Below are 25,487 nucleotides of genomic sequence, written 5' to 3'. Positions count from 1 at the left end.
TATAAATGTATATGCAAATAAATGGATGTTCAATAGTTTATGTGCATGTGTGAGTATGTGTGTGAGTAACTTTTGGATGACTGCTGATGTGTAACAGGATGTATAGGTGTATCACTACATATGATGAGAGAGTATATATATGAGTGACTATATAGAACTGTTGGTGAATGAGTGGATGAGTATATAGATGGTGGAATTACTGAATTGGTTGTTGTTACTGGTTTGGGTATCTCCATTTTTTTGAAAATGTTTGTTTCTATTTTTGAATATGTGTTTCAAGCGTTACATTACACTGAAATTAGGTCTGTCACTCTGTCACAAGGATGGTGTCATCAGTGATGTCATGAGTGATGTCACTGACCATGTCATGAGTGATGTAATATGTGACGTCATCAGCAGTGCATTGCAGGCGCGCAAGTTATAGTGAGTCCAACTAACTATAACGTGTGAATTTCAATGGTTTTATGTCAGTAAAATTTCCAGCTAACTATAACTGGTTTTGTCAGTGAATTTAATAGGTTTTTTAAATGCTAATTCCTAACTATAACTGGTGTGAAACCTATGGTTTTTTCAGTGAATTTCAAAGGTTTTTTAAATGCTAATTCCTAACTATAACTGGTGTGAAACCTGTGGTTTTTTCAGTGAATTTCAAAGGTTTTTTTAATGCTAATTCCTAACTATATAAGACCTGAAAGCCCACCAGGAATCTCCAGTATGCGCCAGGGGACTGCATTGCAGAGAGGTGTAATGAAGCCACAACCCTTTTTACACCTCTCTGCAACGCAGCCCCCGTGCATGTTTGAAGAGGGGAAACTAATTCCCCTTGCATACTGGGGGCCCCTGGGGGCCAATTAGCCCACCTGGAACCTCCAGTATGCGCCTGGGGCTGCATTGCAGAGGTGTAATGAGACTATGCCCCTTGTTACACCTCTCTGCAACGCAGCCCACTGCCGCGTTTGCAGAGGGGGAACTAATTCCCCTTGCATACTGGGGGTCCCTGGGGTCAACTAGTCCACCAGGAGCCTCCAGTATGCGCGAGGGAGCTGCATTGCAGAGAAGTGTAATGAGGCCACACCCTTGTTACACCTCTCTGCAATGCAGGCCACTGGCGCCTTTGCAGAGGGGGGACTAATTCCCCTTGCATACTGGGGGTCCCTGGATCATATCTGCCCATACACCGATATTCCGAACGATTGTAAATGACTTTTCTTGAGAAACATTTGGATTTGGATTATCATGTCCTATACTTTGGAATTTTTGAAAGACTGACTTTGAGGATGCTATAAATTACTCAAGTCTGCCCGAATTGTGTGGGTAAAATTGATACCTAGTCACTTTTAATAAGAATATACTTATGTCTCGTCTAACATTTGGAAGAAATATCTAGTTATATGACAACGGGATACCGACATAACTTGAAGGAAATAAGAACGCCCTGAAGAAGTTCTGTTGTACAGAACGAAACGTTTCGGCTGGCTGTGGTACATAAACTTAAGGAAAATGAAAGCATTTGAATATACACCAAGATTCAGCGCTTCAATAAGTACTCTAAGTGATATGATTTGATTGGACTCATTGTGAAAGTGGTGCTGTGCCAAACTATGGAATATTCTCCACTACTCTCTACTACTTACTCTCTCCTACTCTCTACTACTCACTCTCTACTGCTCTCTACTACTCACTCTACTACTTACTCTCTACTACTCTCTACTACTCACTCTCTACTATTCACTCTCTACTACTCTCTACTACTCACTCTACTATTCACTCTACTACTCTCTACTACTCACTCTGCTACTCTCTCTACTGCTCTCTACTACTCTCTACTACTCACTCTCTACTCTCTATTACTCACTCTCTACTCTCTACCTCTCTACCTCTCTCTTCTCTCTCTACTAATCTCTACCTCTCTACCGCTACCTCTCTACCTCTCTACCTCTACACCTCTACCTCTCTACCTCTCTCTACACGCACACATATAGACATATATGCATATATATATGTGCATATGCATTTATATATATGTATGTGTATGTATAAAAAAAAAAAGTAAACATTTTTTTTCTAATCAGCTACTTTTAAAACTGTCATTCTTTTTCCCCATGGTACACTCCCCGGTACGCTCCCCGGTGCGCGTACCGGGCGCTCCCCCCGCGAAAATCAAAAAAAATATAATTTTTTTTTTGCCCCGTGGGGCCCTTTTATGGCCCCCACATCAAACCTAGGGGGTCAAGGGGGGGTCTACTCTGCCCCCTTATGGTCATTTCCCCCTTTGTTTTGGCCACCTCTTGTGTCTCGATCCTACCGAGACACAAGATGGCGGCCGCTCCGGACTGTTTAGAATGTTTACAGACACCCCAGAGCCAATCAGCTTTCTGCGCGCAAGTCGCGTGGCGCGCCCGGTGCGCGTACCGGTGCGCTTACCGGAGCGCTGCTATAGATATATATATTTTTTTGAACCTTAATTACTCAAAATCCACTGGAGCACATATCTTGAGACATAGCAAAGGCACATCGGGCTACCAGTCCCTACAATTTTGCCAAGTTTGGTGGAAATCCATTCAGCCGTTCGGGCTAAAAGTGAAATCGACCGCCCTATGGAAATTAACATGGGGAAAACGCGTTTTGGGACCCCCCTTTTATCTCGGCCCCCGCTTGACGAATCCCCCCCAAACTTTCAGGGAAGGACCGGAACCCCGCGAGGCCATTTTGAGGAAATTTTCAGGCAGATTCGTCAACCGGCGCCAAAGTTATTCCAAATAGAATTTTCAGATTTAACATTGAAAAAAATCCTAACTATAACTACCTACTGGCGACCGCCAGTAGGTAATATATATATATATATATATATATATATATATATATATATATATATATATATATATATATATTACCTACTGGCGGTCGCCAGTGGGTGGTTCTAGGTAGGACCTAGTTTCCATAGGAAATCCGCAACATTCTATTGGGAATAACTTTGACGCTGGTTGATGAATCTTTGTGAATTTCTCAAAGAAGATGGCCCGCTCCGCTCCGCTCCTTCCCTGAAAGTTTTGGGGGGATTCGTGAAGTGGGGGCTGAGAAAAAAGGGGGGTCCCAAAACGTGTTTTCCCCATGTTATTTTCCATAGGACGATTAGACACAGCTACAGCCCGAACAGCTGAACGGAATTACATGAAATTTGGCAAAATGGTAGAGTCTGATTCGCAGATCGCCCTTTTGTTTAAATGGTGTAAATCCCTTCAGTAGTTGTTGAGAAAATTAAGTTGTCAAAAATGTATATATCTATAGGCGCGCATGGTGCGCGACCTGTGCGCGCACCAATGCGTGCGCAAGCCGAATTTTGATTTGCTGTCAGCCGTGTGTCAATATTCCAATTGGTCAAAATCAGGAAGTGCTGCCCGCCATTTTTTATCCAAGGAAGAGGCTAAAAGTGGAAAGCGTGAAAAGGGGGCAGGGTAGAGACTTTCTGACCTCCTAGGTGTTTTTTTTTTAAATGCGAGGTGCGCGCACGGTGCACGCACCCCGGGGCAAAAGTGAGAAGAAAACAATAGTGGGGAACGTGGTAAAGGAGGCAGTGAAGAGTCTCCCTGACCCCCTAGGCCTTCTCAGGGGGTCTCTGAAGGACCCCTGAAGGTCAAAAAAATATTGAGTTTTTTTTTTTAAATCGCGAGGTGCGCGCATGGTGCTCGCACCCTATAGCCACCATTTTGTGTCATTTAGAAGAGAGTGAAAAACAAAAGCGGAGAACGTGGTAAAGTAGGCAGGGTAGAGTCTCCCTGACCCCCTAGGCCTTCTCAGGGGGTCCCTGAAGGACCCCTGAAGGTCAAAAAAATATAATTGTTTTGGAAGAAAATCGCGAGGTGCGTGCATGGTGCTTGCACCCTATAGGCGCCATTTTGTGTAGTTTCAGAAGAGAGCGAAAAACTAAAGCGGAGAACGTGGTAAAGGAGGCAGGGTAGAGTCTCCCTGACCCCCTAGGCCTTCTCAGGGGGTCCCTGAAGGACCCCTGACGGTCAAAAAAATATAATTGTTTTGGAAGAAAATCGCGAGGTGCGTGCATGGTGCTTGCACCTATAGCCGCCATTTTGTGTGGTTTCAGAAGAGAGTGAAAAACAAAAGCGGAGAACGTGGTAAATGAGGCAGGGTAGAGTCTCCCTGACCCCCTAGGCCTTCTACCTGAAGGTCAAAAAAATATTATTTTTTTAAAAATAAATCGCGAGGTGCGTGCACGGTGCTCGCACCCTATAGCCGCCATTTTGTGTAGTTTCAGAATAGAGTGAAAAACGAAAGCGGAGAACGTGGTAAATGAGGCAGGGTAGAGTCTCCCTGACCCCCTAGGCCTTCTACCTGAAGGTCAAAAAAATATTATTTTTTTAAAAATAAATCGCAAGGTGCGTGCACGGTGCTCGCACCCTATAGCCGCCATTTTGTGTAGTTTCAGAATAGAGTGAAAAACGAAAGCGGAGAACGTGGTAAAGGAGGCAGGGTAGAGTCTCCCTGACCCCCTAGGCTTTCTCAGGGGGTCTCTGAAGGACCCCGAAGGACCCCCATTTTTTTTTCAAAAAATAAATCGTGAGGTGCACGTAAGAATAAAAAACAAAAAAAATACATTTAAATAAGAAGTTTGTATGTTTAGATGTTGGGTGGCTCTGAAAAGAGCCGTTGTGTTCATTGAGTTTTTTTTTGTACCTACAAGTAATTACCGATGCAGAGTCTAAAGTTTAAAAGGAAGACTTTGTTCCCCTCATCTGTAAAATGTACACCATCTTTCCTATAGATGCCTTGCATGTTGTAACACAAGTTTTTGTGGTATATAGAACCTATACCATAGTCTCCGAGGAAAGCAGAAACAGACTTATTCACATGTTTCCTTGCTTTCTCAAACTGTGGACAACATTGGTTGGACCAGTTCCATTTTTGCCCTTGGCATATATTAGAATATACCAAGGCAGTTTGTGGAAAAAGTGACAGCAATTGCCCAAAGGTGTCCTTTAAAAGCATTTCCAGACCTACCCCAGTCAAAGTGCCTAGGACATTGCCACCACAGTGCACAATTATGAGGTCAGGGTGTGGGAGATGCATAAAGGATTTTACCAATGGCATCAATTGGTAACATCTCAATTCTCTTTGGCCAATCCATATAATATCCACATTTGGTAAATCAAGGTTGAGAAAGCATCTATTTGCTGCAACCTTTTACTGCAGAAAATATAGCTATGTCGTATAATCCAGACTCTAAGCATCTTGAAGGCAGATATGGTTGTACTGAGGTGGTCTCTGGAAATGAAATGGCAGTTTGAAAACTTGGAGTTTAGAAACATATGTGGTTGCGATTCAGTGCACTTGAAAAACAAATGATTGGTAGTTTCTGATAATTTAACATTGAAAACTAGGGTGCATACTACTGTTTTTTAAAAGGAATAATACTATTGGTTTAGAAAAGTCATTGAAAAGAACAATGCACAGGATAAGCTGGAATATTGAGAGGTCAAACACACTTGCTGCTTTGGTTTGCAACATTGAGAGATGAACTTTTCACCGTTTGAGTTCAGTTCTATGTAGAGTTACCATGGTAACAGGCAGAGAGAACAGTGGGGGAAGGTTGGTAGTGTTGAAATTTACAACCAATTAAAATGTTAGTTTGGTTTTGAATTAGTGTGGGAAGAAATTTAATTGGTCATGCACTGAAGAAATATGTGTGGAAAATGAGAGGGAATCAGGGCCATTTTGTGGTTGCCGTGTCTGAAGTACATTTCAGAGATTCTGCTTAAGAAAATATGGTGTGTGATTGACACTGTTCTAAATCATCAAAAGCATTTTTAAAGGTGAGTTATTAATTTGTAAGGGGATATATGAATGTGTTGTAATGTGGAAGTTACTCACTTTCTCTCTCTTTCACTCTGTCTCACTGTCTTCCTTTCTCTCCACCACTGTTCTTTTTCCTTCCTCTCTTTTTCTATAATCCTTCTGTTTCACTTACTCCTTTATCCTTTTCTTCTTAATATGCTTTTTTTCTATCACTCTCCTTTCCTTACCCTCATATCTTTTTCCTCACTGTTATTATCCCTTTCCTTTACTCCTGTTTTCTAACTCTTTCTCTCCATCTGATTCACTTCCTTTTGTTTATTTCTTCCCTCTCATTTTCTCTCTCTTTCTGTTTCCTTCACCTTTGCTCTCTTTATACATCACTACTAGCAAGGTCCCCTCTCCCCCCCTTTGACTGTAGTAATCATTTGACTGAATTTCAAGGATTTCGGTTATGTGACTAAGGTGGCAGTGTGAGTCTCATGTTTGGATGTAATGCTGGCAAAAAAGTAATGCTGCAAATTGGAAATGTATTTTGAAAATGACTTTGGTTTCTGCACTGTAATGTAGTCTCTTAATCGTTTTAGTGTGGTAAATGTGTTTTAGTAAAATGTACGGTTTTAAAGTTTTTTTCCAGGATCACACTGAGTGTCTGTATAAATTATAGAATTATATTTACACCTTTTTCTATAATTTCCCCTGTCTCTCTTCACAGTGTACCTCTCGCTGCTTATACTCACTTCTTTCTTCTGATATTGTGTTTCATGTTTGGATGTAATGCTGGCAAAAAAACTAATGGTGCATATTGGAAATGTATTTTGGAAATGAGTTAGGTTTCTGCATTGTAATGTAGTGCTCATTTACATGGGCTGTGTTCTGTGTCTTAAATAATTTACTGTGGTATTTATGTTTTGGTTAAATGTATGTTTTTAACATTTTTGACTAGATCACACTGAATATATTTGCACATTTTTCTATAATACCATGAGTGTCTCCTTACAGCTTGCATCTCTCTGCTTATAGGGTACTCTTTATTTTGATATTGTATCTCATGTTTTGATTAAATGCTGGTATAGAAATAGTGCTGAACATTTGAAAAGATGGCGCAGAGAGAGGGTGAAATGGTTCAAACAAAGACACAGATAGTGCAAGCAGACACAAGCATGGTACACACAGAGGATAGATAGTTGACGGCATGGAGTCAGAGGGGCAGATAGTGCAAGCAGATACAGATAGGGTACACACAGAGGATAGATGGTGTAGGGCTGCAGGCAGAGGGACTGATAGTGCAAGCAGATACAGATATGGTACAATCGGAGGATAGATGGTGCAGGGCTGCAGGCACAGGGACAGATAGTGCAAGCAGATACAGATATGGTACACACAGAGGATAGATGGTGCAGGGCTGCAGGCAGAGACACAAATAATGCAAGCAGACTCAGATGTGGTACAATTAGAGGATAGATGGTGCAGGGCTGCAGGCGGAGGGACAGATGGTACAGTCATAGAAAATATGTTTCAGAGAGAGGGTGAGATGGTTCAAGCAGAGACACAGATAGTGCAAGCAGACACAGACATGGTACACACAGAGGATAGATGGTGCAGGGCTGCTGGCAGAGGGACAGACAGTGCAAGCAGACACAGACATGGTACACACAGAGGATAGATGGTGTAGGGCTGCAGGCAGAGGGACAGATAGTGCAAGCAGATACAGATATGGTACACACAGAGGATAGATGGTGCAGGGCTGCAGGCAGAGACACAGATAATGCAAGCAGGCTCAGACATGGTACAATTAGAGGATAAATGGTGCAGGGCTGCAGGCAGAGGGACAGATAGTGCAGTCATAGAAAATATGTTTCAGAGAGAGGGTGAGATGGTTCAAGCAGAGACACAGATAGTACAAGCAGACAAAGTCATGGTACACACAGAGGATAGAATGGTCCAACAGAGAGGAAATGCTGGAAACAGTTTGAGAAATGTTACATGCAGAGTCTAATTGAGCACACAGGGGGGGGAATAGTAAAGACAAGACAGTGATCAAATGGTACATGCAGGGGGTGTGAGACTACAGGCAGAGAAGGAAAGGATTTAACATGGTAGCGCTATGTAATACACACCAGCAGCCATATCTTAATAGGCCTGTACAGATGCAGATGAGAGGGTGCAGGCAGTGGGAAAGGGTTGGTGCAGACAACAAATGAGATAACGCAGGCAGAGATTAAACTGGTACAATCAGAGGATAGATGATGCAGGACTGCAGGCAGAGGGACAGATGGTGCAGTCACAGAAAAGGGTGCAGAGAGAGGGTGACATAGTTCAAGCAGAGACACAGATAGTGCAAGCAGACACATACATGGTGTGAGACTACAGGCAATGAAGGGAAAGATGTAACATGGTAGCGCTGTGTAATGCATACCAGCAGGCATATCATAATAGGACTCTGTAGATGCATATGAGAGGGTGCAGGTAGTGGGAGAGGGTTGGTGCAGACAGAAAATGAGATGAAATGAAAAAATTGCATTTGTATAGCGCATAACCGCCCTGGGGCCTCGCAGCGCTTAGAGATAATGCAGGCAGAGAGTAAACTGTTACAATTAGAGGATAGATGGTGTAGGGCTTCAAGCAGAGGGACAGATGGTGCAGTCAGAGAAAAGATGGTGCAGAGAGAGGGTGAAATAGTTGAAGCAGAGACACAGAGGTGATGTAGTTGTAGAAAGTCCTATGTAGTATGTGTTTCAGGCCTCTTAATTTTCGAATTCTGTTTATGCTGTGCAATTTAGATGCTTGGTGTGCTGTTGAAATGCAAAAGCAACGGTGTCTGTAGCATGTAGTAATCATTTCAGTGAATTTCAATTGTACATTCTCAGTCACACCTTGACTCACTACACTGCTTTAAATCCACTTCATTGTCCTAAATCCTGAAACTCCATTCCTAGAAAAATATTGTAAACTCTTGCAACACAACTGCAGTATTGTAAACCCTGAATGAACATTCCCAGCAAGACTCCCTTTCATTGTAGTAATCATTTTACTGAATTGGAAGGGATAGTGTTATGTGTATAAGATCACAGTGTGAGTCTGTTTTTATTTAAGAGGAATGTGGCAGAATAATTTGCGTAGTTAGTGTGTTTAAAAATATGGGAATACATGTACTATAAAATTGATAAAGGTTGTTTTTATTATCTATTAGTGAAAATGATATAATTAAGTGTTTATATTTTTTTGCAAGGTGCAGCAAAATTATCATATTGGTGCAATGGAACAGCATCAGGAGAACTTTGTTTTAAATTTTGACATCTCAAGCGAACTAATAGAGGAGTTAAATGGACCTTTTGCAGAGGAAATGAATGAAGAAAATACAGATTTCTTTGACTTTGGTCTGTGAATTTCTAGAAGCGGTGGAAGATATTGTATTTGAAGATCAAAATTTAGAAATTGAGGAAAATCAAAATGAAATACCGGATGAAGTGATGTTGGAGGGTTTATTGGAATATGAAATGTTTGATGAATACATTTTTAATTTATAATTAAAAATTATTCTAGTGAGTCTTTTTGTACTATTGTAAAAATTTGGATCGTTGATGTGTTTAAAAAATATGGGAATACATGTTCTGATGAAGTGTGTTAGGGTTTAGGGTATGTAGTACTAGAAACTGCTTTGCAGTATGTCTGTCAGGTCTCTTAATTTGCAAATAGTTTCCATGCTGTGTACTGTAGATCCTGGCTGCGTTGTCGAAATGCCATAGCAACTCTCTCTGTAGCATATAGTAATCATTTTACTTCCTCAGTGTATGTGTTTTAAGACATGTGAATACATGTACTCATGGAGTAAGTTAGACTTTAGGACATGCAGTGGTTTATAATCCTAGCCCTTGCATGATACCATACACTGCCGAAGCACAACTGTATTGCTCTAAAGTCAGAAATATCAATCCCACCATGACTCTCTACACTGTCTAAACACTACTGCACTGTTCAGAACCCTAAAACACCATTCCTAGCAAATTACCCTACAATGTTAAAACCGCACTGCACTGCCATAAACTCAGAAACAGCAGTCACTGCATGATTCCCTAATCTGCTCAGACACCGTTGCTGTACCTTCATCTTACTTATGAAGTGAATCAGTGTTTACATCATATAGTTGTTCTAATTGATATGTAGTATGTTAGTAGTGGTCTATAACATGTTTTTTTTTCTTCACAATAGATTGTTATTATCTACAGAAAGAAAAACCAACATGCCTACAAAGGATGCCAAAAGAAGAAAATATAAACAGGCTTTCTTTTCCAAGAAAACACAATTGCACGATGTATCTAAACAGCATTGTACAGAGAAAAAGAAGAATGCTCCTGGTAAGACAACAAAGGATTTTATAAGGAAATTAACCGTAAGAAAAAAAAATGTGGATAATGTGCAAAAGTTTAAAAAACACATCTGTAAGAACATAGAAAAAGGACTTAAAAAAGAAAAATATTGCAAAAGTGTCTGGCGATCACAATGGCTATAGTAATAGACGCAAAAATCAGTTTGTTGAGATTCGTAAGAGAATGTTTTATAACAGAGTAGTATTAAATTTATTGAAAAGTGGAAAGACTTCTAAAAGGAAAACAGCTTTTTATAGGCAAAAAAAAAGAATAGAAAGTATTGTTGATCAGGCGTTTGAATTAAAAAAGAAATAGTTTATTTTAGTAATCAATAGACTTCGTACACTAGACAAGGCAATTAATCTTTGAAAGCGAAAAGTAAGTGGAAAAGAGTAATTAATAGAACAAATTTTTGTAATGTTTTTTCTGGAGAATGGAAGCATAGTTCAAGTTCAGAGCCATTTTTTAATGAAGAGGCTTACTTTCACACTAATGATTTGTTGCATGCTGATGACACCAGTGGTCGAGCATATGAGGTGAAGGATGGTTGTCCGATTGAAAAAGAGAAAATTGTCCCAAGAAATGCAGAAGAGTGTTAGCTGATGAAGTTTTAGGGAGACATCCTAAGGCTCCAGTGTACACTTGGAATTGTAGTACTATTTGTAGTGTACAACAGGATTCAATAGATTTTTTCCGCAATTTCTTATGTACGTATACTAAGAAAAGTATTAAACAGAAGATTAAGATGTTGCACGAATTAGACCCCTGCCAAGTGGGAGAAAGAACAGGTTTGCAAGTTCATTCTCTGGCTTGTCTTTCTAAATAAGTATGCCAGAGTGTTTTTCACCATTTTAGGATGTTAGCAGTGCATTATACTGAAGTGAGGAAATTAGTGAGAAGGATGTATTATGCAACAAGTCCAGCACTTAAACTAAAACAGTTAAACTATGCTCTTTTACATGGGTCTGTATTAGATGTAAAGAACATTTGTGAAGAAATGGAGGTTAGTTACTTTTGTGAAAAAGAGTACAGTGCAGAAACTGATACAGTAATAGAAGGAAATGTGGAAGAAAATGTACAAAATTTTAGTACAGAAAATTTTGACAAAGAAATTACAAGGTTTAAGGTCATTTCAAAAGAAAGGCCCAATTGTTCTTGTTTTTTTTTTGTAGAAGAATTTATTATAAAAATCAGACCAGATTAGTTGATCTATATTTAAAAAGTGAAAAGGAGAATAATAATGAATGGAAGGAATTTGCAACTTATTTGTTGGTAGAAGATTGTTTTGATTTGGGTTCTGATCAACGTATTTGTAAATATTGTTATAATAAAAAATCTTGAGTTGGTTAACATTCCTTCTGAACTGATGGATTTAAATATTTATGAGTCTATTCTGATTCAATGTGTGCATTCATTTCAGGCTATTGTTCATATGGAGCCTAAGACAGGGAAATTGCCTCCTTCTGAATTTACAGAGAGGATTAAAGGGAAGAGCTGTATATTTGCCTCTAGATTTAAAGAAAAATATTGAAACAATTGGTGTTGAAAATGTGGAAGAGGAACCTCTAGTTATTCTAGTTAATGGCTTACCTACGAAGAGTAAGAAAATCTGGCAAGAATTAGTGGATGTTAGGAAAGTCAAAAAGGCAACGTTGTATTTGGTAAAAAAACAATCAATACTGCAAAAATGCATATGTAGTAGAAGAGGAAACAACTATAGAAGAAGACAGTGATTTGTCAGCTGGACAAATTGAAAAAGTGGATGTGTCCAGAAGTGAACAAATTTATGAACATTATAGTGTTCATCCACTGCATTCAAAAGAAGTAATGGGGAATGCTATTGAGTTATTCTAAATGAAAGAAGCAAAAGGAAGTCCTATTAGTGTATGGGAAAAAAGCTTGGAAGCTCGTTGTTTTCCTCAGTTATTTCCAACAGGTCAAGGTGGATGATATGATGACCGACCTGTGCATATACCAGCATCTGAATGCCGGACATAAAGATTGTATGCAGAAGATCCAAGATTTCGACAATATATTCCGTATTTGTTTCATCTTCTGTTTGAGAGTGATTTGTCTGGACTTTCTTATGCAGTGAAAAACACACTAAAAAGTGGAGTACATCTGCAGAATGTTTCGGCAAGGGACTTTATGAATAAAATCCAAGAGAACGACACTGTTTTGGAATCTCAGCTAATTAATCTCATGGCATGTCAGCGTGGTACTAACGAGTATTGCTACCATCGTCATGGGGAATTGAAATGTATGCTAAGAAACTTAGGAACTCCTACATGGTTCCTACTTTAAGCTGTGCTGAGTATGCTTGGGAAGATTTACTTCAATTTCTTTGAGAGGCAAATGCAAACATAGAAAATATAGAATACAAGACACCTGGAGAAATGTGCTCATTGAATCCAGTTAATGTATTCAGGTATTTCAATCATAGATTTGAAGCTATGATGTCTTTTATCACAAACAAAAAAAATCCTCCTCTTGGAGAGGTTCTGGATTTCTTTTGGAGAAAGGAGTATCAAGCGAGAGGTGCTCTTCACATACATATGCTGATATGGATCAAAGATACCCCCAAATTTGGAACAGATTTGGATGAGACAGTGATGAGTTTTATTGAACAGTATTCTACATGTGCTGTTCCTAAAAACACAGAACAAAAGAATTTAAAATATCAAGTCTTGTGGTTTCAAACCCATCGTTGTGGAAAATACTGTTGTCGAAAATACAAATCAAAGGACAAGTTCTACACAAAATGTCGTTTTGGATTTCCACGACCAGTAATATCAAAAGGAAGAGTGAACAATTTTATGTCATCGTTGCGCCATACTGTGACAAGAAAATCACCGAAAAATACCTACAACTTAAGAAGAAATGAAGAGTCAAAGTATATAAATGACTATAACCCAGTCATTTTGTCCATGTGGAATGCAAACATTGATATTCAATATGTTGCAGACAACTCCATTGCTGTGGCTCGATATGTAACTTCTTACATTACGAAATCTGAAAAGACAGAACTAAAGGAAATATGGGAAGAAATTTCTCATGAAAAGAGCCTAAGCAAGAAATTGTACAGCTACAGTTTGAAGATGTTGTCTCATCGAGAAAGCGGAGCATACGAATGTTCAGATCGCTTATCATCTGCAAGTCTATATGCCAAATCTAGAACAATCATTTGGGTGAGTTTAGGTCTTGCAAGAACACGAAACCGAGTTTTGAATTCTGTACAAGAAATTGAGTATTTAGCAGAGAGAGAACCAAACAGTACAGATATTTTGAAGACAAATATGTTGGATACATACTATCCAAATAGAAGTAATCATCTTGAGAATGTTTGTCTCTATGAAGTACTGCAAAGCTATATTTTTAAGAAGAACATTACAGAAGATATCAATAAAGGAGTATATGCTGTGATTGGATCTGAAGGATGTCTGGTGAAACAAAGAAAAGGACATTTGATTAATCATCGAAAACTGAGTTGCGAAACTCCTGACAAAAGGGAATTTTACTATTTAGCTCTTTAGCAACTCTTTAAGCCATGGCGTACAGAGGAGGAACTACTTGGAAATGTTCTCAGTTATGTAGATTCATTCAACGCAATCAAAAATACTATAGAATGTCCTGTTTTTACTAATTATCTCCGAATGTTGAACGAGGAAATACAGCAAGAAGCTACAATTGCAGCAGAGATTGTTAGAGACAGTTCTCAAGACAGTCAAAGTTCTGCTTCGTTGAGTCAGGATCCACTAGGAGGACCAATTATCCAAAATGAAGCAGCCAATTCCATTGATGAGGTGGAAGGAGCAATGGAAGAAGCTCAGAAGGATGTAATAAAATTAGAAGAATTGGACAAACAACTAAATGTTGAGCAAAAACAAACATACGATGAAGTGACAGAGCAGATTGTGCATGGTTTCTGTCATGAGAAAAGAGAGTGCTCATGTACGTCATTTAAACCTGTCCGACTGTACGTGAGTGGAGAAGGAGGAACTTGAAAAAGTTTACTAATTAAAGCAATTACAACTTATCTACAGAAAAGAACTGAATCATCACTCTCTTGTGTTATTACCGCTCCAACTGGGTTGGCAGCACGTAACATTAAAGGGATTACTTTACATCGTTTATTGATGCTGCCAGTAGAGCATGAAAATAAATTAGAATACCACAAGCTGTCTGGAAAAGCTTGTTGTGAAGTTTCCAGAGTCCTGAAAAAAATGAAACTTCTGATTATTGATGAGGTAAGCATGCTATCAAATGTAATTCCTGCCTTTGTGCATTTACGAATGCAAAACAAATTCTTAAAACAGAGTTTGATGTGTTATTTGGAGGCAAACACGTCATCATTTTTTGAGATCTACTACAGCTAACTCCTGTGAAAGGACAACCAGTGTTAAAAACCCTTACACATGAAGATACCAGGAAGTGCCTGGGAAGCATTGGAAATGTTAATATTTGGTCATATTTTGAATATTCAGAACTCATTAAAAATATGCGACAAGCAAAGGAAGCTGATTATAAAAGTATTCTTCAAGATATAAAAATTGGAAAAGTGAGTGAACATGGCAAAGAAGCTTTACAGACACGATTACTTTCAAATTTGTTTCCAAATGCAAATGTTGCTGCAGAGAATTTATATAGAAAAATTGCAGAAAAAAATCTGTGATATGCTTGATGCCAACTCTGCAAGAATGTTCAATCTTCAATGAAAAAATGTTAAAGTTAGAAAAACAAGAAATTATAAAACTAGAAGCAATTGATAGAATAAAGCATGAAAGAACTACTATTATTTTGTCACCAAAGTTGAATTGGATTCTTTAGAGAAATCATTATCTAAAACTGCTGGTTTAGAGAAGAAACTATATGCATGTATAAATTGTCGGATAATTTTACGACGTAATTTACATGTTGAAAGAGGTTTAGTAAATTGAGCAATGGGTCATGTTGTTGATTTTGTGAATTACTCAAATAGAGATGACATTGAATTTTTGAAAATCAAATTTGATGAAATTGAAGAAGTACAACAATTGAGTCGTTGTTCAGCTCGATTTTTGCTTGTAAAAGATTTATATGTCCGCCGAAAACAGTTTCCTGTTTGTTTGACATTTGCGGTGACTTTTCATAAATCTCAAGGTTTAAGTGTAGATAGTGCTTTGGTGAATATTGGAAGTACTGTGTTCAAGGAGGGTATGGCATATGTTGCTTTATCTCGAGTCAGAACTTTATCTGGATTATACTTGATTGATTTTGATGAGACAAAAATTAGTGCAGATCTAAATTGTGTGAAAGAGTATAATAGGTTAAGAAGAGAATATGCTTCAAATTTACCTCAATATCCTTTATTTGAAAAGCGTGTGGTAGGTCGAAAAAGAAGATATGAGAAAAATTGTAGCGAGGTTGTAGAGAAATGAAAAAAAGTAGATGAACCAGTTATTGTAAGCAAAAAGAAAAAGGATAGTATTAAAGAGGTTGTTGGATTTCAGTTTGAAAACAGTTCTGGTGTCAACTGCTGTGCTAATGTAGTGCTTAATGTTGTTTTCTTTCTTCAAACTTTACAACAACAGATTGCTGAAAATCGGGATCAAAGATTTTGTTGTTTGTTGAATTCTGTCTTTGAGAAATGTAGCAGTGATAAAACAAAAATAGAAAGTGTTTCTGATAATCGAAATGTTTTAGACATATGTTCTGGAGTAAATCAATTTTCACAGAATATTCAGCAAGATTGTCAGGAATTTCTAATGTATATGCTTGTTGTATTGCAAGATGAAGGTATAGATATTGAAAATATATTCGTTATATCTTATAAATGGCAACATGACTGTGATAATTGTTTGTTTGCAAGTAGTACTCAAATAGACACAGAAAGATTTATATATTTGACATTACCAGACTGCAAATCAGTGATTTTTAATAATCTAGTTAGAGAAGCAAATCAAAACATGGTTTGTACCCAATGTAACTCAGAAATGTTATCAACATTATTTATATAAAGATCTGGACAGTATGTACTTTCAATGCTCCAATGATGCAGACCAGATGGAACAAAATTGAAAACTTTAATTAAAAAGTTTGTGGCTTCTCAAATCTCAAATATCAATGTAACTGTAGCAATTATTTTCCATGATGGTTCTTCTACAACATTATACAGCTTACTTAAAATGGGCAAAAGGCTGGACTCATTGTAATGACACTCAATTAACTTTTAAACAATATTTTCCTTTTGACTTACCAAATTCTTACCTAGTGTTTTTAGAACCCGAATTTTAGGGAAAACAATTGGCCTAGGAAGATTAGGGCTGTAAAAAAAGGTTAATCTGCTACTGAGAATTACTTTGTAAGTCAGGGTGATCAAGATAAAAAAACTTAAACTTGTCATAGAGGTAGTGTAAGTGTATCATATAGTGAGTGATATGAGTATTACAGGAAATGTTGATCATGAGTGAGGCAGTGCTGTTTTAGATCTGTTGTAGTTGTTGGAGATGTTGGTGACATTTTGTATTCCCTTATAGAGGTTTCTTTTAATGGTATACAGCTCCTTGGTGAAATAAAGGATGAGCAGAGTGTGATCGGTATAACAGATGATGTTGAGGTTCTGATAGCATGCTATTTGTATGAGGTTCTATGTTCATGACAAATACTATCGGGTGGAGGTATAACCATTGTTAGATGGCCCAAATGATGTGGGTGCTTTTGTTTCAGAAGGTCGGGAGACGGATGCTTAAGAGTACTATTAAGTAACTTCCAAACTAAGGATTTCGCAGATACTATTTGGTCATGAGGAATAGTATCACAAACAAATGACTATTTCGAGTAAATGTTATTAGCATATGTTTGGATATTACTTTATTTAAAGTGTATAAGAAAGAAGTAGTATTTGTTTGTTACTTTGTAAATGTTTTTCACATTCTTTACTTAAGTCAGAAACTGCTGTTTGAAAAAGACATTTAAGATATGTTTTTTTCTAATTGTTACATTGTCAATGAAAATGTTGAGTGGGTTTTTTAAACATAATCTTTTTGATTGTGTTTTTTTTTTCAACGCTGTCATATGATGAGTTGTATTGAACTCACTGTTTTTAGTGAAATTCAATATATTCTGAGAACAGCAAAATAAAATATATAACATATTGTAAAAATTATTTTGTATTTTGTATTTTGAAAAATATATTATAACTCAATTGTTTCTTCTCTTCCACAGATATTATATTTAGGTAAGTACGACAAACAAAAAATACTTTTTCATTACTTTTTTACTTCTATTTCTCTCTATCCTTTCTTTACTGTCTCTTTTACTTCTTTACCTTTCCTTATCTTACTCCTCTTCCCTCACCTTTACTCTGCTTCTCTCACCATCAGTACTCTTCCTTCACCCTCACTCATCTTGTCCAACTCCCTCTTTCCTCTGTCTGTTCCTCACTTCTCTTTCTTATCTTCCTCCATCACTACCCTTATCTTGCTGTATCGATCAGTCTTTTGTCACTGCCCCTTACTCTCTTTCCTTCATATGATCACTGAGTGACCTTCACTCACTGCACTTCTTTCACTTTACTGCCTTTTCTCCATTTGTGTCTAAGTCTGTTCCTCTGTGTCAGTCAGTATAACTGATTTACTACTTCACAGTCTGTCACTCTCCCTCTGTTTTTCTCTTTTACTGTCTTCTTCTCTCTCCACCAGTCTTCCTTTTGTTTTCTGTCTCTTTCCATGAATTCTTCTCTCTCACTTACTTCTTTTTCCTTTCTCTTAATATGCTTATTTTTCCATCACTCCTCTTCCCTCACTCTTATATCCCTTCACTCACTATCCCTGCCCTTCATTCAATCTGAGTCTTCTTCCTCCACTTCATGTTCTCTTCTTTCTGCATCAGTCTCATTCCATTTCTCCTGCACCCATTCTCTCACTCTTCCTCACACTCTTTTGCTTAGTCCATCCGTCAATTCCCTTCCCTTGACCTCATTTCCTCAATCCCTTTTTGTAACGCTCATTCCTTTAGTCTCTCACTCCTTTAAGTCCATTACTTAGTTCCTCTCTTCCTCTGTGTTTCTCCCTCACCCTTCCTTTCTTTCCCTTTCTGTTTTTTTGTATTATGAAAAATATATTGTAATTCATTTTTTTCTTGTCTTCACAGATACTATATTTATGCAAAAATATTCTATTAAGTTTCTAGTGCCCCTCTGGAAAGGTGGAAAACTTCCAGATAAAGGACACCTTGGTGTTCTTACTACGTGGCTGCTCTTCAATAAACTCCACATCTGAGTCAGTTGATAACATTTCTTTACTCTCCCACTCTCCTTCACTCTATTTGTCTCTCCCTCTCTCCCTCTATCTCACTCAGTCTAACCGCCTTACTCCATCTCAGTCACTCACTTTCCTTCTCTTTCTCTCCCACTCTCTCTCTCTTTCTCTCCTTCACTCTTCCTGTCTCTCTCTTTCTTTTTCCTTCACTCCTACTTTATCCCTCAGTCCCCTTTCCTCTCTCCTAATCTCCTTCCTTCTCTCTCCTTCCCTTTCCCTCACCCTCATACACCTTCCCTAAGTGTCACTGTCCTTCACTCACCGTCACTACCCTTCCCCACTCCCCTTCCTCCTGTCTGTATTTTTCACCCTTTCACTTTCCCGTTCCCTTTTCCTCACACCCCCTCGCTCTCCTTCTGTCACTCCATTATTTACTCCCCTTCTCTCACTCCCTTTTGTAAGTTCCTCCATCCCCTCACTCCACTTCTCTCTCCCTCACTCCCCATCTCTCACTTTCCCTTACCCCCTTTCCTCATCCTCATACCCCTTCCCTCACCATCACTCCACTTCCCTTACCTTCACTCCCCTTACCCTGCTCTACTTCCCCCTCTCTGTCCCTTACTCCCCTTCCATGTCTCCATCCCCTGCTCCCCTTCTCTAACTCCCCCTCCCTCACTCTCCTTTCCTTACTGCCCTTGCCTTACTCTTTCTCTCCACTTACCTCACTCCCCTACCCTTAGTCCCTTAGTTTCAGTCACTCTTTGACTCCTCTTTTCTCACTCACCATACTACCCTTCCCTCACTCATTCCATTAGTCCTTTCCTCCTTTTCACTCAGTCATTTCAGTCAATCATTAATACTCTAAACTTTCATTCAGAAAAAGTATGACACAGTATATAAAAGACATAGCTCTTCTTTGAGAAGTGAGGTTAGTTATGAAAAGAACAGTTTTTTTGTCTTTTTTGTTTTCTATTTTTTGTTTTAGTTTTTAAACAATTTTATATTTTTGGGGGAATTTTCTTGAAACAAAAATAGTAAACAGCCAACAATCCTAATGTTAATTAGGTCCACACTTTGTTCTCCGTAACAAATGATCTCATTGCAATTATTGTGGACTTTTTAAAAATTAGGATGTATGTCCAGTTGTCTTGAAGATGGAGATTGAACTCCCAAAGATGTGCTCGGTACAGCAGGTGGAAGCTCTGAAGCTTTAGCTCTGGTTGCAGCACAATAATAGTTAAGGGGATGCACGTTCTTGATGTGCCTAATCATTGTGTAGATGCTGAAGCTGTATTTTTCTTCGGGTCTCCTCTCGACAACAGCGCACACAGGTGACTTTGGGGGCATTCACCTTTTTTTGCCCCTCTGGAATGGTGAAAAATTGCCAAATAAAATAAATGTTCTTTTTATCTTTTGGTGGCTCCACATTCAAGGTTTCCATATCACTCTCTGATGAAGGCTCTTGTGCCAAGTTAAGAGTTGAAATCAACAGGATATCTGAAGAGGTCCTTCTCCTAACAAAGTGAAAGAGATAATGAGGGAAGTGGGTGGGGTGTTTGAAGATTCTAGAACAGAAACTGCCATGAACCAATCAAAAGTGGTGTTTTCAAGTCACATGACTCTATGTGCGCGCAACGTTCGCGCACGCATGCGCACATGGTGCACGCACGCCGCTTCAAAATGGCGTTTTTCCCGATTTCCCAAAAAGTTTCAAAACACAAAAAGAAGGCAAGGCAGAGACTCCCTGACCCCCTATGCTTTCTCAGGGGTCCCCGAAAGACTCAGATGGCCCAAAAAACAATTTAAAAAAAAAGAAATTGCGAGGTGCGCTCACGGTGCAAGCACCCCAAGGCAAAAGTAAGAAAAAAACAATCGTGGAGATCGTGGTAAAGGAGGCAGTGAAGAGAATCCCTTTTTTTTTTTAAATCACGATGGGCGCGCACGCTGAAAAAATCACAAAAAAAGGCAAATAACAACTATGACTGCTATTTGTTGTTTGAAATTGTACACTATACTGTTCAACTTTACGCAAATCATAAAAAGTTGTTGTGCCACTGCATTTTACTGGATACAGTCAATCCATTATAATATAGAAAGGCAGTTTGTGAAAAATAAATATATATGAAATAAGAAAATTGATATAATATTGAGCATGTTAAAAACTTTTTAAATTCACTGAAAAAACCATATGTTTCAGACCAGATATAGTTAGAAATTAGTGTTTAAAAAAACCTTGCAAATTCACTGAAAAAAACATAGGTTTCACACACGTTATAGTTAGGAATTAGCATTTAAAAAACCTTGCAAATTCACTGAAAAAAACATAGGTTTCACACATGTTATAGTTAGCTGGACATTTCACTCATACAAAATCTTTGAAATTCCCCTGTTATAGTTAGTTGAGCTAACTATAACTCGCGTGACCGCAATGCACTGCTGATGACATCACATACTACATCACTCATGACATGGTCAGTGACATCACTCATGACATCACTAATTACATCTTAAATTACATCACTGATGACATCACTGATGGCGTCATCCAGTGAATGTGTATCTTTCTGAAAAATTAATATTTTTTATATATGTATATCTAAAGGTACACGAAAACTCCACACACCACTTCCGAGTTCGACCAGGGGTCAGATCGGTGCAGGAACAGAGGAGACGGACCAACAGATGCGCTTCGCAGGTTCTTTTATTGCATAATAGTCGGTAGCAAGAGGGCACTACGCGTTTCGGGCTTGAAAAGCCCTTGTTCACATGCAAGTGAGCCAGTTAGAATTTTTTGATTTTATAATGCAGTGCGCACCTAATTGACCCGCCCAGTCACATGATGTCAGAGTCTCATAGAAATGAAAGACATACTTTTCCTATATATCGGAGTGTGTTTGTTATATACGGAATTTTTTACATTATTGCAAGCAATGTATATATTAATTTATAAAAACATTTTTAAGGCAACATACCATAAAATATAACATAATGCAATAGTGATACAATATGATCCCACAGACATAGTTGATAGGAATTTCATATTTTCAGGATAAATCCATTAAAAAAGACCGTACATTTCATATATATAGAATATCTAAAGTGACTGGCGGACTAATGTATAAGTGCAAATATATACAAATTTGACTGGTTCTGAGCCTGCGTCAAGTGGAGTATATTAAAGTGCGTGAGGGAATAAGGGAGATGAGAATAAAGTGCTGAACCAACATATTGCACAAAAGTACCTTGTGTATTCAATGCATAAATGCATAAATGCAATTTACCAGTTAGAGATAGGACACTGTCCTTTACTATATCTCATAAAACACTGTAAGAACATTTGATACTGATATTAAAACTACAATATGTAAAATTTCTTATGACTAAAAACACCCAGTGTAAAAAAGTGCTAATCAGATAAAATTTAGTAGTAAAAGGTGTATACAAAATATTAAATAGCAGTCAGTGTATATTTACAAAATTGGAGGAGGCAAGAAGCTACCTGTATTAATGAAAGGTGGCCAACAAGAAACTTGTATATCTAAAGGTTGGTGGAAGAATAAATGGGTATGGTATGGTATGGTTTTTTCAGTGAATATATATATACACACATATATATTCACTGAAAAAAACATAGGTTTCAGGCACGTTATAGTTAGAATTTAGCATTTAAAAAACCTTAGAAATTCACTGAAAAAACCATATGTTTCAGGGGCGTTATAGTTAATTGGATATTTCACTTGTACACAACCATAGAAATTCCCCCGTTATAGTCAGTTCAGCTAACTATAACTTGCGCGCCCGCAATGCACTGCTGATGACGTCACATATTACATCAGTCATGACATGGTCAGTGACATCACTCATGACATCAGTGATGGCCGAGGACTAATTAAGAATAAAACGGACTTCTAGTTTTTTTTTCCTTTTCCACCACGCACGCATACTATACGCATACCCCGCAATTTCTTATTTAAAAAAAATAAGGAATGTCAGGATGTTTCTACACTGCCCCCTTTCCTTATTTTTTAACTTTGTTTTACTGTTCTTGTGCCTCGGTAGAACCGAGACACAAAATGGCTGCCAACACTTCCTGGTTTGGAGTGTCGACAGACAGTTGACATCCATTCAGCATGCAGCTCGTGCTCGTAATTGTACGGATTTCAATACGCGTGCAGTACTTCGTCTCTAGATATCACTATGATTTTACTTTTGAGTTTCTCAGGAACTACTGAATGGATTTACACCATTTAACAAGAAGCACAATCTGCGAACCGAACTCTACCTCTCTGCCAAATTTGGTCTAATTCTGTTCAGCCGTTCGGGCTGTAGCCCTGGCTAAAGATCCCTATTAAAAATTGCATGGGAAAACATGTTTTGGGACCCACCTTTTTTCTCGCCCCCCACTTGACGAATCACCCCCAAACTTTCAGGGAAGTAGAGGAGCGAAGCAGGCCATTTTCTTGGAGAAGTTTGTGAAGATTCTTTCACCGGCGCCAAAGTTATTCCAAATAGAATGTTGTGGATTTCCTATGGAAACTAGGTCCTAACTATAACTACACCAGGATCAGGGCAGTATCTCATTTAATTTTTTCCACAAGTAAACAAATGAAGGCACTCCATTCAGTAGTAGTTTAAAGTTCTTTATTCAAAACTGTGTTTGCCTACGCGTTTCGAACCAAAGTTCTTGTTCATGGCAGTTTCTTACAGTTTGTCCCTCATCTCTTTCTTTATGTATATGGTTGTTTCATGCAGTGCACTGTGGGATATGTAGTTTATGATGATTGTGGGTAGTGTTTCACCCAACTTTATGTGTACCTGATGTGTTAACAATTATACAAATCAAGGAAGTTGAATATTGTTTGTATGTGATAACTTCGTTGTTTGCATCTAGTCTTTATAATATAAGTTTAGTAAATATGCTCTCTGCCTGAATGAGTTTGGCAGGGGCATTGATGTTCGCTAGCACAAGGCTTTTAAAGGGTAAGAAAGGAACTGACATGCCGATGCAAATAACAGCTTTCGTGTTGAGTTATGCATGCCTGATGTGTTTCTGTGCTGCCGCACTTCATAAGAGGCTTCAACAGTCTTTCGTGTTGTCCTGACCCATACACACACAAGGAGAAATGTCACCCTTCGATGGGCTGGATCAATGAACTCTACCCTAATGGGTGCACGTAAATATTGCTGTTGCCAAAAAGTTCCGAGCCCACAGATGGGCCTCCGCAAATGTCCCACGTGGTGGCTCTGTGAACTACAGAGCCCATAGCCCCCAACCTTAGTAGGGTGGTGCATCTTTCGCGGCCGGGGACGGCCCGTATAATAAATCCAGACTACAACACCCACAAGTCAATATGCTCAAAAGAGCAGCCCATCGTAGGGTGAACATTTTTCCTTTATTTTTCCATTATTAATTAGCCCCCGGGTGGGCCAGCTCCCGGGGGCAATGTTTATATTATAATGGGGGGCCCAAAGGAGCCCCCCCAGCCCTGGGGACCGCCACCCCTGAGACTTGTTTTTAAAAAAATAATTAAGTACCTGTATGGGGGGGCTGGAACCTCCCCACATGCCCCAGGGACCGCCACCTGGAGAGTTTTAAGTTGGGGAATTAATTTCTCTTCAATACTGAGGGGCCCTGGGGGCCAACTAGCCCACCAGGTACCTCCGGTATGCACCAGGGAGCTGCGTTGCTGAGAGGTGTTCCGAGGCCATGCCCATTTTTACACCTCTCCGCAACGCAGCTCTGTGGCACTTACTGGAGGTACCTAGTGAGCTAGTTGGACCCTAGGGACCCTCAAGATTCAAGGGGTCTTAATCTCCCAACTTAAAACAGCCACAGGGTGTGTTACACAGTGGTGAAGGGAGGGAACGGGGCCTGAGGTGACTTATGGCTTATAAGGCCCCCGGGGATCGCCACCCCATGGAGTTTTTTTGTTTTTTGTTTTCAGCTCCCCCTCACCCCGTACATTCCCCGGGGACTGCCACCTTCCTGGGGCAGTAATATGTAAAATGACCTTTCAGCCCCGGGTACCTGCACCCCCAGGGCTTTTAAATGTTGGGAAGGGGTCGCTCTGCCTCCCTCCTGGATCCCTTGATGGCCCTGGGGAACCACTGCCTCCCAATGCCGGCTCCTGCAGTGTCTTGGGGTGCCTACTCCCGGGACACTGCTGTTTGCTATGGTAGGGCGGGAGCGTCGCGGTTCCCACTTTACCACAGCAAACAGCTTTCCTATTTGAAAGAGAGAGTTAATCAGATCTCTCTTTCAAGTAGGAAAGCAGAGTGCTTTTCGTTAGAGAGTAGCATGTAAGCTGCTCTCTCTGACAAAGCAATACCGGCTCTTGAAGGACGCGGGGAGCCGTCTGGGATCGTGGGGCATTGGGGCTAAAAAAAAAAACAGTTCATTTTGAGAACTAACTTTACTGGTGAAAAAAGAGCTATATTTCTATGATAGTATGTAAAACTTTCCGTTTATTTTGTGTACCAGTTATACTCGCTATGCATGCGCAGCCTCGTTTCCAAGCCCATGTTTCTTTCTTTTTCTTCAAGTTTTCCAAGCAAAGCTGTCCTCATTTCAGGTATTAAATTTGCCGCTTTCTTTTCTTGGGCCGTGTGTCATTCGCTGCTATACTTTTGTAATATATTAATAATTATTTTCTATCTGTATTTATTTGAAACGTATTGCTGAGGTGCCAAACGTTGATTACATAATCCGTGCACTGCCATTTTAGTAGTTTTCCTCCGTTATTTTTATTATACCTGTTACTTTGATTTTACCCTCCGTCTATCTTCTCTGTGATCGATGAGATTTCCTGCCACCGACACCACGGTGTTTGTCTTTGGCCTTCAATGTTATCAGACTTGGTCACACGCATACCTAAAAACTAATTTGAAGCACGTAAGCCACAGCCATTACAACGCGTGTCCGTCACCAGAAAGCCATTATCATGCTCATGCCTTTATCATGGGTGGTAAATGTATACTAGCTTTGAAAGCATGCGTGGTAAAGCCATATGCGTGGTAATGGCTTCGTGGTGATGATCACGCATGCTTCTGACCGCGTTGTAATGGCTGTTTCCCC

The sequence above is a fragment of the Lissotriton vulgaris genome, chromosome 4_1 (genome assembly GCF_964263255.1).
Source record: "Lissotriton vulgaris chromosome 4_1, aLisVul1.2, whole genome shotgun sequence".
NCBI classification, from domain to species: domain Eukaryota; kingdom Metazoa; phylum Chordata; class Amphibia; order Caudata; family Salamandridae; genus Lissotriton; species Lissotriton vulgaris.
The sequence above is the reverse complement of the archived record's forward strand: the minus strand, read 5'-3'. Positions refer to the sequence as shown.